The sequence below is a fragment of the Nannospalax galili genome, unplaced genomic scaffold, assembly GCF_000622305.1.
Source record: "Nannospalax galili isolate Female #2095 unplaced genomic scaffold, S.galili_v1.0 scaffold158, whole genome shotgun sequence".
Classification (NCBI taxonomy): Eukaryota; Metazoa; Chordata; class Mammalia; order Rodentia; family Spalacidae; genus Nannospalax; species Nannospalax galili.
In genome coordinates, this window is record NW_008345290.1 from 8,202,790 (window position 1) to 8,217,360 (window position 14,571).

Below are 14,571 nucleotides of genomic sequence, written 5' to 3' on the forward strand. Positions count from 1 at the left end.
CTCAAGGATATCACTTTTTCTTTGAGAATTTCATACATAATTATTGTATTTATATCATTTCTACCCTCTCCCTCTCCCCTAATCCCTCCCTCTCAATTTCTTTTCCTCTCCTTTAATTATTGCTACGTATGTATGTATACACACATGTATATATCTTACATATAGATACTGAATGCTGTACTAAATCCATTTAGTGGTGCTTGTGTGTACATGTGTTTAGGGATGAGGATTAAATAACCTATCAGGGGACTCATCCCTGGAGTAAACTGATTCTCTTCTGTAAAGAGCCTGTAGCTCTTTATCTAGAGGTGGGACATTGTGACATTTCCCCTATTTCCACATTTACATGCCAACTGGTGTCGCTATTATGTAGGTCTTATTTAGGCAACCATATTGTAGATTTCATGGGTGCAGCTTCCCTCTGCCTCCTGAGTGCTGGGATTAAAGACATGTGCACAATTCCCGATGGTACTGGGATTTTTGTTAGATAGCCTCACACACATATGTATCATATGTGTATTTTTAAGTAAGATTATGAGATAATACATTTTCCTATGTTTTTTCAGGCAACCTTAGCATTATTTTTCCTTCCTCCTTTTCCCCTTGTATTACCCTCCTCCTCCCTTCCCCAGTTAAAGTAACCTCCCATTTCCCCATATCTCCCTTGATATCACTTATGTCCTACTATCCCCCTCTCTTCTTCTCCCCTCCTCCCATGATCCCTTTCTACTTTCCTGGCTCCCAAAGTTACTTCAGGATATATACTTTCATCTAAAGATTCAGAGCTAGGATTCACAAATGAGAGAGAATATGCAGTGTTTGTTTTTCTGAATCTGGGTACCTCACTCAGTATAAGTTTTTCCAGTTCCATCCATTCACCTGCAAATTTCATTTCTCTTCACAGCTGAATAGCACTCCATTGGGTATATGTAGCACATGTTCATTATCCATTCATCAATTGAAAAGCATTTAGGTTGTTTCAATTTTCCGAAGAGTGGCAATAAACACAGCTGAGCAAGTGTCTCTGTAGTAGGATATCAAGTCCTTTGGATGTATGCCAAAGAGTGATACAACTTTTACTAGTTAACCTAGTTGCCTCAGGCATGAAGTCAAAGGAAGAGGCTATGTGCATGGGGGAGAAGGATCTGAACAACTATGTGGCTTTTTATAGCCAGTTTTGAAATAAGAGTATAAATATCACCAAACCAGATAACAGACACAGTGTCAGCACTGCAAGGTCCTCATATATCAGAATCTAGTGTGTTTCCAGATCATTCTGTAAAGCCCTGTGACTTTATGGTCACAGTTTATGGGTGAGCCACCTAATAAGAGTCATGGTCTCTTGCTGGCACTTCTAACAAGAATAACCCCATTTCAGTTGATACACACATTTATAAAGTATGTTAACATTTTTATACATTTGCCTACCCTGAATCCTCCTCTGTCTTACATAATATTTTTCTCCATTATTTTGAGGTCATTTTTTCTCTTTTCCCAGCATAAACAATATTATTGTCTTAAACTGTGTGTTCATTTAGACACCGTCATCTGCTTATCACAAGTCCCTTGCCTTGTTTCTATAATCATTCTCACTCCTGAAGTACGTCCTTCATATCACCTTCATTTAGGATCTTTTAAAGCTACCTCAGTTTGTGCAGAACACCTTTACTTTTGCTATAGGTAAAATTCTTGCTTAAAGCTTTCTCCAAACATTTTATAAACTCCCCCCCCCACTACAGTCTGGCTTTTGTTGCTGCTGTTGATGAGTTTACTGTTGGATTAAATATCTATCTTTGGGGGATGGAGAGATGGCTCAGAGGTTAAAAGAACTAACTGTCCCTGCAGAGGACTTGGGTTCAATTCCCAGCAACCACATGGCAGTTAACAACAGTCCAAAACTCTAGTTTCAGGGGATCTGATGCCTTCTTCTGACCTCCTCAGGCATTGTACAACACAGGTGCACTTACACACATGCAGGCAATATACACATAAAATATAAAATAAAAAATAAACATCCTTTCTCTTTTTAGTTATTTTGACTGACTGATTTTTTTTTTAAATGCGTATGAGTGTTTTACCTGGATGTATGTAGCTGCATCACATCCACACAATGTCCATGGGGCTCAGAAGAGGGTGTGAAAGCTGCCATGTAGAATGCTGGAACTGAACCCCTGTCCTCTGCAATAGTAGCCAGTGCTCTTATCTGCTAAGTCATCTTTCCAGCCCCTCTGTCTTTTATTTTATTTTATTTTATTTTATTTTATTTTATTTTATTTCATAATTTTGTGGTGCTGGGATTGAACACAGGGCTTCGCATGTGGTAAGCAAGCACTCTGTTGTTGAGCTAAGCCCAAGCCTATTTTGATGTTTATTTTGAAACAGGGTTTCACTAACTTACTTAGACTGACTTTAAACTTATCCTGTAGCCTAGGCAGCTTGAGCTTGAATTTCTGCCTCATCTTGCAGAGTAGCTGGGATTACAGTGTGCTGTTCCCAGGCGGGTGGGGTTTTTTGGTATTCAGCAACAAACTTGGGAGCTCACGCATTCTAGGCAAGCGCTCTCACTGAGCTGCATCCCTGCTTCGATTTTGCCATTATGTCTCGTACTTTGCTGCTTCAGTGTGCTCAGTTTCTTATCAGTTATCTTCCTTGGGATTTTTGCTTTTTGACTCTCAAAATCCCTATCTTTCATCTGGTCTCAAAAAGTATTTACTATTCTTACTGGTATATTATCTAAAATCCTTTAAAAAAAATCTGTTTGGATTTTTATCCAGTTTACTACCCACCCTCTCTTTCTGTTAAATGGTCCACCCATCACCATTTCCCTGTTTCTTTCCCAGTGCTTTGGCTCATTCCTAGTCATCGTCTAGTTTTTACCAACTCTTTATTTGGTTTTGGCTAATCTGTCGGGCTATCCTGTTCTTCAAACATTTTTAAAAGTTTTTTTTTTTAATATCTGGTGTTTTGAAAGTATCTTACTATATATTTTAAAGAATCTTGTTAATTTCTTGTTTTTTAATCTCATTATTATTTCACCAACATTTTACATCTGGTTCCTTTATTCTCCAATTCCCACCACAGAATCTGAAATTCCTGATGGTTGCACTCAGCAGAGCTGTTCCTGATGGCTGGCTCCTGTGACCCTATCTTCCCGTACTTGGTGCTTTGGGATTTCATGCTCTTAGTCCACTTCATTTGGAGAAACCCTCCAAGGCCTGAGTTGAAGGCGAGTCCCTAAGACAACCTGTGTCTTCTTCCAGGCCATCTGGGTTAATGTCTTGCTTGGGTGTTCCTGGTCTGCACAGATAGTATCAGTTTAACTACAGACTTTTCCGAAAAGGCCTTCAGAGAAGTTGTAGTATTCTGACCTAGAAGCCAGGCTGGGCCAGAAGATTCCCATGCTGTTTCTATGTGGTTTATACGGGAGAGGTACCCCTTCATTATTCTGGCTCTTTGTGAGGTAAGGTCTCAGTTCCAATTCCCTCCATATTGCATAGGCCCCAGTGTAGCCATTAAAACCCAACCTTCACGCCTATCAAGACTAGCAAATGCCCACAGGGCAGGCATAGATTCAGCTCAACACCTGCTTCCCAGCTCTTAACTCAGCTGTTTGCTTGCTCTTCCTTTTCATGGGCTTAGCTATTAAAATGATGTTGTTTATTATATTTCATCTAGCACTGCTAGGGACATAGTTCCAAGTCTTTATCCTAACAGAAATTTTTCATTAGTTTTGGTGATGAAGACACCAAAGCATAGAGAAATCAACTATAAACAGCCAGGGCAAAGTGAAGACTGAACCCAAGCTGCAGGAATCCTTCACTCCCTTCTCCATCCATCACATGAACTGATAATGCCTCACTTCTGGGAGCTGGCGTGTGTTGTGTCACTCTTAATAACTCCTGAGGTGTCTCTGAAATTGGAAGTAAATTTCCCTCAAATTGTGATAACTTGCTAAAATAAGGTGAGATTAAATCACTGCCACAAGGACATTTGATGTATTACAACAGCGAGAGAAGAAGCTTGCATCTCTGACTTTCAAGGCTGTGGTGACATAGGTAAAAAATTTAGTAGTAATGATTTCTTCAAGTACTTCATCTGGATTTGAAGGCATTGGTCATGGAGAACAACTACATGTAGTTAGTTAGACAGAGAGTTCAGGATTGGTACAGGTGCAGCATCAATAGTGCCAGGATGTCACACCTGCAAAAGCCTCAAGTTCAGCAATTAGGAAAATAACTGAAAAAGTATACATACCCATTAGTTAGGGATTCTGAAAAAGTGAACTCTTTGCAGCTTAAAAGGAATCTGTGAAACACTGCGTGATATTGCAACTTGAAATATTAGAATAGGGAAAACTAATTCATTTTTTAGATCCCAATATAAAGAAAAAAGAAAAGAACTTCAATATCCCTCTCTCAACCAATTTAACAAACTGACCACTACCTAGAAAAATGAAAAAAGTATAAACACAAAATATACAGTAACCCAGGCTACAGACTGTGGTTTTGTTTTGCTTCATTAAAGATTCCTAAATCTTCATATGAAATTGAGACGTGAGCATTCCAGATGTTTCTTTAGTTTAAGCTTATTTTCAGATGGTACTCATCTGAAACAGTCTTCTTTAAGGGAGGCCTGGCTTTCAAACTTCCTGAAGAGGGCGCTGTTGACATTGTTAACTATACCAAATGTTAAAAAAAAAGGGGGGGGGGTTTAATATAGTATGACTTTTACTTAGAAGTCATTAGGTTGGTATTTTGGGGTTGAATTTAACCCCAAACTCTAAGCAGACCAGTAACTATTAAGCTGTTTAATGCTTTTGAAACCAGCGTCTTTCTGCTGGCTTATTTAGCACAGAAGCTTGCTAGCTCTCTTTCCCTCCCCCGTTTATTATTTAATGAACAATTCCTCTTCTGGTCTGTATTAACAATGGTGCTTGGAACTCGGCAGTGATAACACACTGTATGCCCTGTTGTGTTACATGTTGAATGATTTGTGTGTCTTTGAGAAAGTCCAGCGTCTCCTCTTAATCTGGTATCTTGGAGGCTCTGTAATTTACTCCCACAGTTCCTTACCATAACATATTTCACGTCAAGGAGGTTTAAAAAAAAAAAACAACTCTTAATAAAGATATTTTCAAACAAAGACAAAGGGCAAAGAGGATCTTCAGATTTAAGTGAGAACACAATCGTAGCTTCTTTTTCTTCTGTATTATTATGAGGCAATTGATAATTGCCTGGGGCTTTGCTGATGAATCAGACTTTTAATAAGTTTCAGTGAGAACAGTGTTCCTGAAGATAAGTTAATTAATTGCTCTGCTGTGAAAGCTCGTGGAGATAGTGTTTTATTCTACCGTGCAGCCTGTTCATAAAAAGGCACATAATTCTACACCACGCTAATGCTTACCGGCAAAGCTTCACAGAAAACATTTCACTCTTCTTAAAGAGAAACTGTTAATAACCTTTATAAACCAGAAATGAAATATACTGCGGATCATTTCCCAAAAATGGCACATAAAAGAAATCTTTCCCTTTGGCTACTCTAATGCCTTTCACCTATTGCTTACAAATTCAGATAAGTGACAGACATCTCTCTCTGGATTACCTTTAACCTTGGGGTTGGCAAAGTGCTCTTTTTATTTTTCCTCTGTGTTTCTCCGTTGATTTCAAGCCAGAGTTCTCTATCCCACCTGACTGCCTGTGTGGCAGAGTTAGAAGGGGCTCTAGGGGAATGAAAGGCATCACGTCGTCGTAGTACAGTAGGGCTTTCTCCTGAGGGCTACAATTTACATGCCAGGAGCCCTCTAAGCCCTCCAGCACTTTCTTGATGCTAGGAAGGGGGAAAAAAATCAAACAGTTTCTTACAGTCTGGAATGCTTTCCCTGACAATTGACAACAGAGTTCAAGTCAAGTTTATGATTTGGACTGGAGCTTGGACTTTCCTTATGTATGTTTAACTCTTTGAAAGATGGGCTGGATATAGCATGCATCAAGCCCCCCTTTGAGGTGATGTTTGCTTTATTGTTGACTGAAATTTTAAAAGACTTCATTGATAGCTTTGTAGATTTATACAAAATAGAGCAAAGAAAAGGACCCCCCAGAGTCTCACTACTTTCACACATTTCCTGTTATTGTTTTCTTTTCCCCACTTAAAAATTATTCATTTGTGGGATCAGTTTTCTGTTCTACTTCAAATGCAGTATTCTATCATAATTTTATCAAAAACATTTTTTCATATGTTAAGTGTGAACTTTACACCTCTTGCAGATTTTATTAAGTATGTTGTATATGTTCTCCCAGGAATTAGGCATTGCCCTCATTTATAAGAAGAAAACAGTCACTCTTTGGAAGAGTTTGATTTATAGCTACTAATCGACCATCATGTTCCATAGAATAGATCTTTCAGAAAATAATGATGTGAAATAAAGTTACTACTCAAAATGTGTTTATGCCTTCCATTGTAATTATAGGCTGAGGTAAATGAAACCAGACAGGTGAAGACTTTGTGTCCAGGAATTTTGCTGTCGAGTCAGGTCTACTCAGGGTCTGATGGCCAGTCATCCACCCTCAGGCCCCCTTTGGTAAAAACCAACTGTAAGATTTGCTTTCAACTAAAGCTGAGCAGTTCCCATGGTCTCCAAGAGGAATTGGGTCCAGTTTTTCTCACCAGCTGTTAGAATGGATCTTCAATCTGTTTCTGCCCCTTGCCCCACCTGTGTTTCTCACGTCTATGTTCTTTGCTGTTTGCTTTCCATGTACTAAGGAGCAACTTTATTTTCTAGGACTTGGATTTGCTTCCAGTTACCGTGGTGCTTCTGGCCAGGGCCTGTGTGGAGGTCTTCCTTCCTTTCTCACATGGTTGCTCTAGGAATGTCAGAGAACTCCCCTCCTTTCCCTTTGCTTCTCCATCAGAGCACCCAGAATACGCTGATTCTGGGACTTCATGCTATAAATTGCTTTTTCCTTCCAGGCTCTTCAAGTGGCAAGTTCAGTTGGCCTGCCAGGGCCTGACTCATATCTCACTGGTTGTACAATATTTCTCTTAGAGTTTCACTTCTGAGTTTTCTAATTCACTCTTGTCCTTGACTGATGAGAGATCAGTATTTCCACTATGATCTGAAGTTCCGTAAAGGGTAAATCATGGTGAACATATTTCACAGAATTTTAGAATTTCAGTGTATGGTGATTTTGTAGTTCACCCAGTCAAATTCTCATGTTTTTTAAACAGGAAAAGAGGCTGTGAGAGCTGAAGAATATGCCATGATGCACATCAGCTTTAGTGAGGTCAGGCTTAAAGCCACCTCACACCCTCTTTGTTGACATCCTTGCTATTTTCATTTAAAGCAATCTCAATCCACAAAGTAGCAAGGACTTATTAGCCAGGACATCTGATTATCCCCTCAGAGTTCTTATTTCCTTGGGTCCTGCAATTCCTCAGTCAGAGCAATCAAGCTTCGAACCGCAGTCACCTTCTCTCTTTTCCTCTGTCACATTTTCAGGCATCTCAATACTCATTCTAACGGTTTTGGTTACTTTTATAATCCAACAATTACTTATGATTCTGGTTCCATTGCTGCTTCTGCTGGATTTTAATGACCTGCTTCCTATTCTCCCTTAGCTTCACTGTGGTGGAAATGAAGGCCAACCTTTGCTTTTAGTCTGACATGTTATCACACACTCTTGCAACTGAAACACAAGAGCTATTTAATAGACAGCAGTTTGTTCAAAATGATGATGGCAAAATTGCAGTGAGTGATTATAAATTATGGATAAGTGAAAGGCAGTAGCATCATTAGAAGAGATAGGGTGGAGGTACTGGGAATTAAGTTTCTGTTACAAGGATCTGACCTACCTGTTAAACGGTAGTATTTGGGTGGACTTGGATTCATTATATGTATAATGTATAATGTCAACTCTAGGGCAAACACTAAAATTTTTTTTGAAGACTCATAATTTACTTGTTGAGAAGACAGAAAATGGCATCATATTACATGCTCCATTAAATGCAGAGAAGGCAGAAAAAGAATGAATCAAATAAAAACAAAAACAAAGAACGAAGGCAATGAATTTAAAGTTAGAAACAGAGTAGATATTAATCGTCATATCAACCATCACTTTAAATAAGTTGTTTGTTTAAATATACAATTAAAAGGCAGGGAAGGATAAGTGAATAAAAGGGGTAAGATCTATCTATGTGATGTCTGCAGTCCATCCATTCTCAATCTGAAGACACAGAGCAAAGGGACAGAGAACACAGAGTCAGAGCAGCCACATTGGGTACAGGCTTCACCACTCAGACCACCCTGGATCCCGAAGAAGCTTTTGCCTTCTTCTCAGAGGCTTCCATTAAAAGAGAATTTGGGGCTGGAGAGTTGACTGAGAGGTTAAGAGGACTGGCTGCTCTTGCAGAAGACCTGGGTTCGAAGCCCAGCACCCACATGGTGGTGGGTAACTCCAGTTCTAGGGGATCCAACGTGCCGCCGGCTTCTGACCTACACGAGCACCGCACCTCACGGGTACACTTACATACATGCAAGCAGTACACATACATATAAAATAAATAAATAAATAAATACAATTTTTAAAAGAATTACAAAAAGAGAGAATCTGTCTTCTTTCAACAGTTGGCACAGTCAGTGGTCCCTCACATTTGTCATGTGCTCATTTTAATTCAGTAATAAGCTGTGCCTTTTGACTGCTCAGGTCTGGTTTACTCCATCCTAATATGGAGCACTGTTGTGCAAAAGCCCATTTAGAAAGTCATTTTCTAGTTTATGTATTTTATTTACTTATTTTTATAGAAGAATAAAATAATTACCATGCATTTTCCGTTTTATTTAACCACAATTCTTAGAATTGGAGTGACTTCCGTGCATTGGTGATGTTCATCAAAGTTATCTTCCTTTCTACTTTGAAGAATGCAGCTAATCTCTCCTCTCTGAAGGGGCACCTCCCGGAGAAGGAGGGAAAATATTTGGAAGTTTTCAGATGAGATTCATTATGTTCTTGAGAATTACATCTGGGTTTTTCTTGGGAAAGGGTCTGGACTAGCGTCTTCATTTAAACACAAAGCCTTCTGGGTCATATTATGGATCTTATTGTCAACTAGGATTCTGAAAGGTAGCCTGGCAACTTTACCTACTCTCAGGGGAAACTGGCCTATGGCTGTGATGGAGAGAGCCATTCTGGGTGTTGTCTGTGGATCCTGTTATCATCTTGGATTCTGACACAGCCTGGCGAGTTCACCTTCTCTCAGGGGAAATGGGCCAATGGCTGTGATGGAGATAGCCATTTCTATTAGTGGTCAAGGACAGCTTCTGTCTGTCCTAACTTTGCAATGTGAATTTCTCTTTTATACAGTCATCATTCTGGTGATATGATTTAGAATGGGTGAAGATGAACACGATACTTTGTTGTTAGGAACAAAGTAAAGGAAGAAAGAGAGGCCCTGCCTCCTCACTGATCTCCCGGATGTTTCTGTTTTCAATTTTCCTTCATGCTACAACCTTAGTGCATGTCAGGACAGAGCTGGTGTTAACCCAGGTTCCCCCCACCCCTTTCTTTTTCCAACTGGCTGGGTTGGGTAGCAAATATCTGCCTTACACTACTCTCCACGTTGCAACAGGTCGGTTTACATTGTGTTCTACATGAAGTGGGATGTGCTCCAATTACAGAGAACATCCCAAACAGGTCTCCACTTTAATAAAGGTATAAAACCCTTTTACCTTAGTGGGTCCAAGAATCCCAACCTAAAGAAGGTATTTTATGGAATGCTTTGTGAAGTATGACAAGCAATTCCTTTCCCCAATTTTTATTTTCTTGCAGCAACTCTAGGCAAATTCCTCAGAAATCAGATTGGCAAGAGAAAAGAAAGGGTGGGCTGGAACTCTGGAATTTAGTCTTGCTGTGAATACATACCATTCCCTTGCCACACTGCACAAAATGATGCCAACTGCAGAAATGAAGATCTAAGTTAGAAGTGCAATGCAGACACAAGGCAATCATCAGCTCAATTAAACTGGTTACTCCACAAATAACCTAGAAACAGCAGGATTGCCAAACAACCTCCAGCCCCTGAAACATTTGCAAATGAGCATGACAACTGAGCCTTTTCTTCTTTGTAGCCATACACTGTCACATTTTAATGATGGATTATAGACATGGGCTTTTGGCAGCAGATTGTAGCAAACATGAGTCTACACTTATTTTCTTTTAATCAGAAGATACAAAAGCTTATAGCTATGTGGCACTGTGCCTGAGAAAGAGCTAGATAAAGCTCAAGAAAGAAAAACGGGTGGGTGGGAATATTTACCTACTTTCCTTTTGGGTGTCGTGTACTTATGCTTTTATTTTATTGTCATAAGATGCACTATCTTTTGTTTTATGTTAAGTGTATTTTTGTACCTGTTGGGGATGTTTATGATGAAATATAAAACTGGCTGGTATAGCATATGTATCTAATTCCATAGCATACCTAATCTCTATGAGTGTCATTTAAAATTGCAAATTAAACATATTATTTCATAAACTAGTAATACAATCTCTTGATGTCATAAATATGAAAGCAACATGTTATTTATATAGTCATGATGTCAGGAAGATATTATTTAAGTACTTAATGGGATCAGAGGCTTAGCACAGAGGAAATATATTTTTTCTATATGTTTCCTGTGTCTGTTTTACTTAGTTTAATCATTTTAATTGCATTTAAAAAATTTTTAAAACAGGACCACAGCTCTTGGATGCTATTAATTTTTTTAATCTTGACAAGTAAAGGAATAACAGGTACCTCTGTAAGAACGGAGTTATGACTTCTGCAATCTTTGCCCTTGCCTAACTCTGTCTTTCTCTCTCCCTTGTCCTTGCCTTTCCCCTTCTCCTCAGTATTCTTGGTTGCTCAGTCTTTATTCATTTCACTGAACTTTGGATTCCCAAAACAGGGAAAACACCCTTGGACTTGTTTTATGGATACATATTATTTTGTTGAACATTTTAAATGCCACAAGGACCTACAGAACAAATATTTTGTGGAGGATATTTTCTACAATTTTCCTATCATGACAATGCCTTGGGTTGAGGGGCTAAACCATATGTGAAGACTGATTTCTCAAAAAGAATGTATTCTGAAACAGCAGTATAGTAAGTTGAATGTATAGAAGAAAAAGTCCAACATAAGGACTAGAAAGCTGGCCAATACTTAGGATATGTGATATCCCTTAGTGGTATAAGCAGGGCCTGGTGGCTGATTTACAGAGCTATGTTTCTCTCCAAGAAGACAACCATTCACCCCTTGACTATGAAGTGAGTGATGGCAGTTGTATCCCAGAAGGATCTGTTTGGGGAAATGAAACTTGGGATAGGGTGGGGCCAAAAGAAAAAGATTAGTTGTAAGGATCCCATCTGTCAGACTCCACTGAGCTGGAGCCAGCCTCTGGGGAGTTCTGCATCTCCCTCTCCTTCCAGATTGGACACAGGCATGGACGGTTTGTATTGAGGAAACTGGACAAGTCATAGCTGCCCCTTGGGTTAGTGAGTCACTGGCATCTTTTAAGAGTCTCTGACTGGAAGCCTACCCCCCACTCAAGAGCCTTAATAACAGAATTTACACTCATAGACCACTATACCAACAGCCTACCCTGATTACTGTGAATCTCTTCTGTTCTGCACATTAATAAACTGAAGTGTGGGGGAGAGGGTTAGTAACCATGCTTTAGAGCCAGTAAGAGGCAGAACTGGGATTCTTTCCCTTTCTTTTCTTTCATCCTTTTTTCATTTTGGTAGAACACATGTAACATAGTTTACATTTTAACTATTTTGAAGAGTACAATTATACTAAGTCCATTCATAACTTTATATAACCATCATTAGCATCCGTTTCTCAGGGTTTTTCATCATCTCAAACAGGAAGTCAGTACCCATGAACCATTAATCCTCCACTTCCCATCCCCTTTGAACTGAGGTCTACACTCAGAGAACCTGAGGAAAAAACCCCAAATTTAAGCTCCAGGCTCTACCACCTTGCTTTACTCCTTCGGTACACATTTAAATTAAATCTAGGTTTTGGTGCTTTCTTTTTGTATTAAGCCTTGTGAGTATGACTCTGGGTGGTAAAGAATAGCCACTTCCAGCACAAAACGGCAGAGGCCTGTGTGACTAAAGAAGTCCAGGTGCAAGCTGAGCTTGACATCTGGCTCTCACCACTGCATGTGCCTGTGGCTGGATGATGAAGCATGATAGCCAATGTGTGGTGTTAGGATGAAAAATCAGCTTCTAAAAAGTGAAACCTTTTTATCCCAACCTATGGCATCATCATGGACTTCAAGTTTAAAAACGATTCACTGCTATTTTCATAGCCAACAGAGAAAATACAGTATATTTATTATACAACACCCTGGGCTTTCTACTTTTTCTTCCTTCCTTCCTTCCTTCCTTCCTTCCTTCCTTCCTTCCTTCCTTCCTTTCCTCTCTCTCTCTCTCTCTCTCTCTCTCTCTCTCTCTCTCTCTCTCCCGACTCCTGAAATGTTTTCTCTTGAAATTAAAGTCATGTTACTACACTCTTTGGTAAGATCACACAAACAATATTTTTCCCATCTTCTGTTCCACACACTCACCATATTATCATTTTGTAGCTGCTAACCTCAGAGTTGAAGAACTCAGAGCCCAGATAAGTTAAAAATCAAAAGACAAACTGGAAAACATAATAACATAAATAAGAATAGAAAAAAAGGCTTCATACCTTTAATGTAGAAAGAATACTTTAAAATTCAACCCACTAAAGTTAAGCTTCTGTAGAGAAGATGGAAGTGGAGGTATGCATGAAAAGATGTTCAGTGTAACTTGCAGTCAACAAGGCAACAGTTCACACCAAAGACATTATTTCAGCAACATAGTACCTGTTTGATGATGTCCCTGATTAGAAAGGATGTGGAGAGTGGGAGGGGGATTGCTCACTCACTGTAGACTGGTCAGTTAATTCGGCCCGCCATTCAGAAAGGCTGTCAAGCAGTACGGAACAACATTTAAGATGTTCACGTTCCTTGATTTAGAGTGAGGCTCTGTCTCACTAAACCATTCTAAGGTAAAATATATTGGAAGTTGAATGCATTTAAGTATTTGGCCTGTGGTCTACCATACTTAGCAAGGCAGCACACTTCAGAGGAGTGGTTGATCTACTTGCAAACATATAGTTGACTTGAAGCAATGGCTCACTAGCCTGCGGAAAAGATCAGAACAGTAAGATAGGATCCTACTGAGTGCCTATTGCTTTTGCACCATCCTCAAGTCAGAAAATCATATTGAACCCTCATAAATTGAGACCCACCTGTGTGCCTGTGATCCACAAATACAATTTCTGTGAAAAATTGCCACATTTATTATGTACAAGTACATGAACAGTTGCCTATTGTAACACTAAGTATAATAGCAAAAATGGAAATCACATGAATATTCATTAATAATGAATTGATTAAACCCAAACAATGGAAACTTAGATAATCAGGAGAAAGGATGATATCATTTTATTGTATTCTGGGGGCAGATGTCCACATAAATTGTAGCATGGAAGAGGCAGTTTTGGAAGAGAACAAAGAACATAATCTCACTTGGACGATGTATGTTTCTGAGTGCAATGCGATTTGGGGAAGGATATTCCTTAAACTGTTAATAGCAGTTAGCTTTGGGTGGAGTTATAGGGAGAAATTTACTTTCTATTTTATGTACTTCTTTGTTACTTGAGGCTTTATAAGCACATATTTCTTTTATTATCTGCAAAAACAATAAAAATATTTCCATTAAAGAAGGAAAGAGGCCATAAAGGGACCCCTTTGGCTGTGGAGAGGAAGGGTAGGCCCTTGTATTTCCCAATCCTTATGTAAACCTTGTTATATTTATGTAGCTTTGGTAGTGCCTATTACCTTGAGGGAGATAAATGGGGTCCTTGGGTTCCAGTTGTCTGGTAATGAGTCTTTATTCCTCTGGCCAGTTTAATCAGCAGCCTCTACTGCTGCAAAGATCTTGCTTGCATCAAAGATCAGCAGCCCACTCCCATAACAAGTAGACCACAGTCTCCAACACCAGTAGGGCTATTATATATGCCCAGGTCACCAGGATTTTGCTCTGTAGGCTCCTCTGTGCTTTATCTAACAGGGCTCTCCGAACAAACATACAATCTAGAAAGGGAACTGAAGGTGCCCTGTTTTTCTACCTCTGTATATTCTTATGCTTGACAAAATGAAATAATGCTCTGCAGAGGGTTGAAAAGAGAGGTGGAGTCTTCAAATAAAGGGTCACAGCTGGTTGTAATGCACAACAGGGTTTCCAGAGTCAGGATTAGGCTTGAAACCTCAGCTGCCTTCCTTCCTAGCTTTGTGACCTCAGTCAAATAACTTAGCTTCTCTGAACTTCAGTTCTGCCATTAGTAAAATGGGAAGAATAATACCTTTCACCCAGAGTTGTCAGGATTAAGCAAGATAAGATATATAACAGGTAGGACCCAGAGCTGGTGCTCACAAATAACAGTGTGCTTTCTTCTCCCTCAAGACTTTGCCATAGTATTAAATGGCCACAGCAGTTCAGA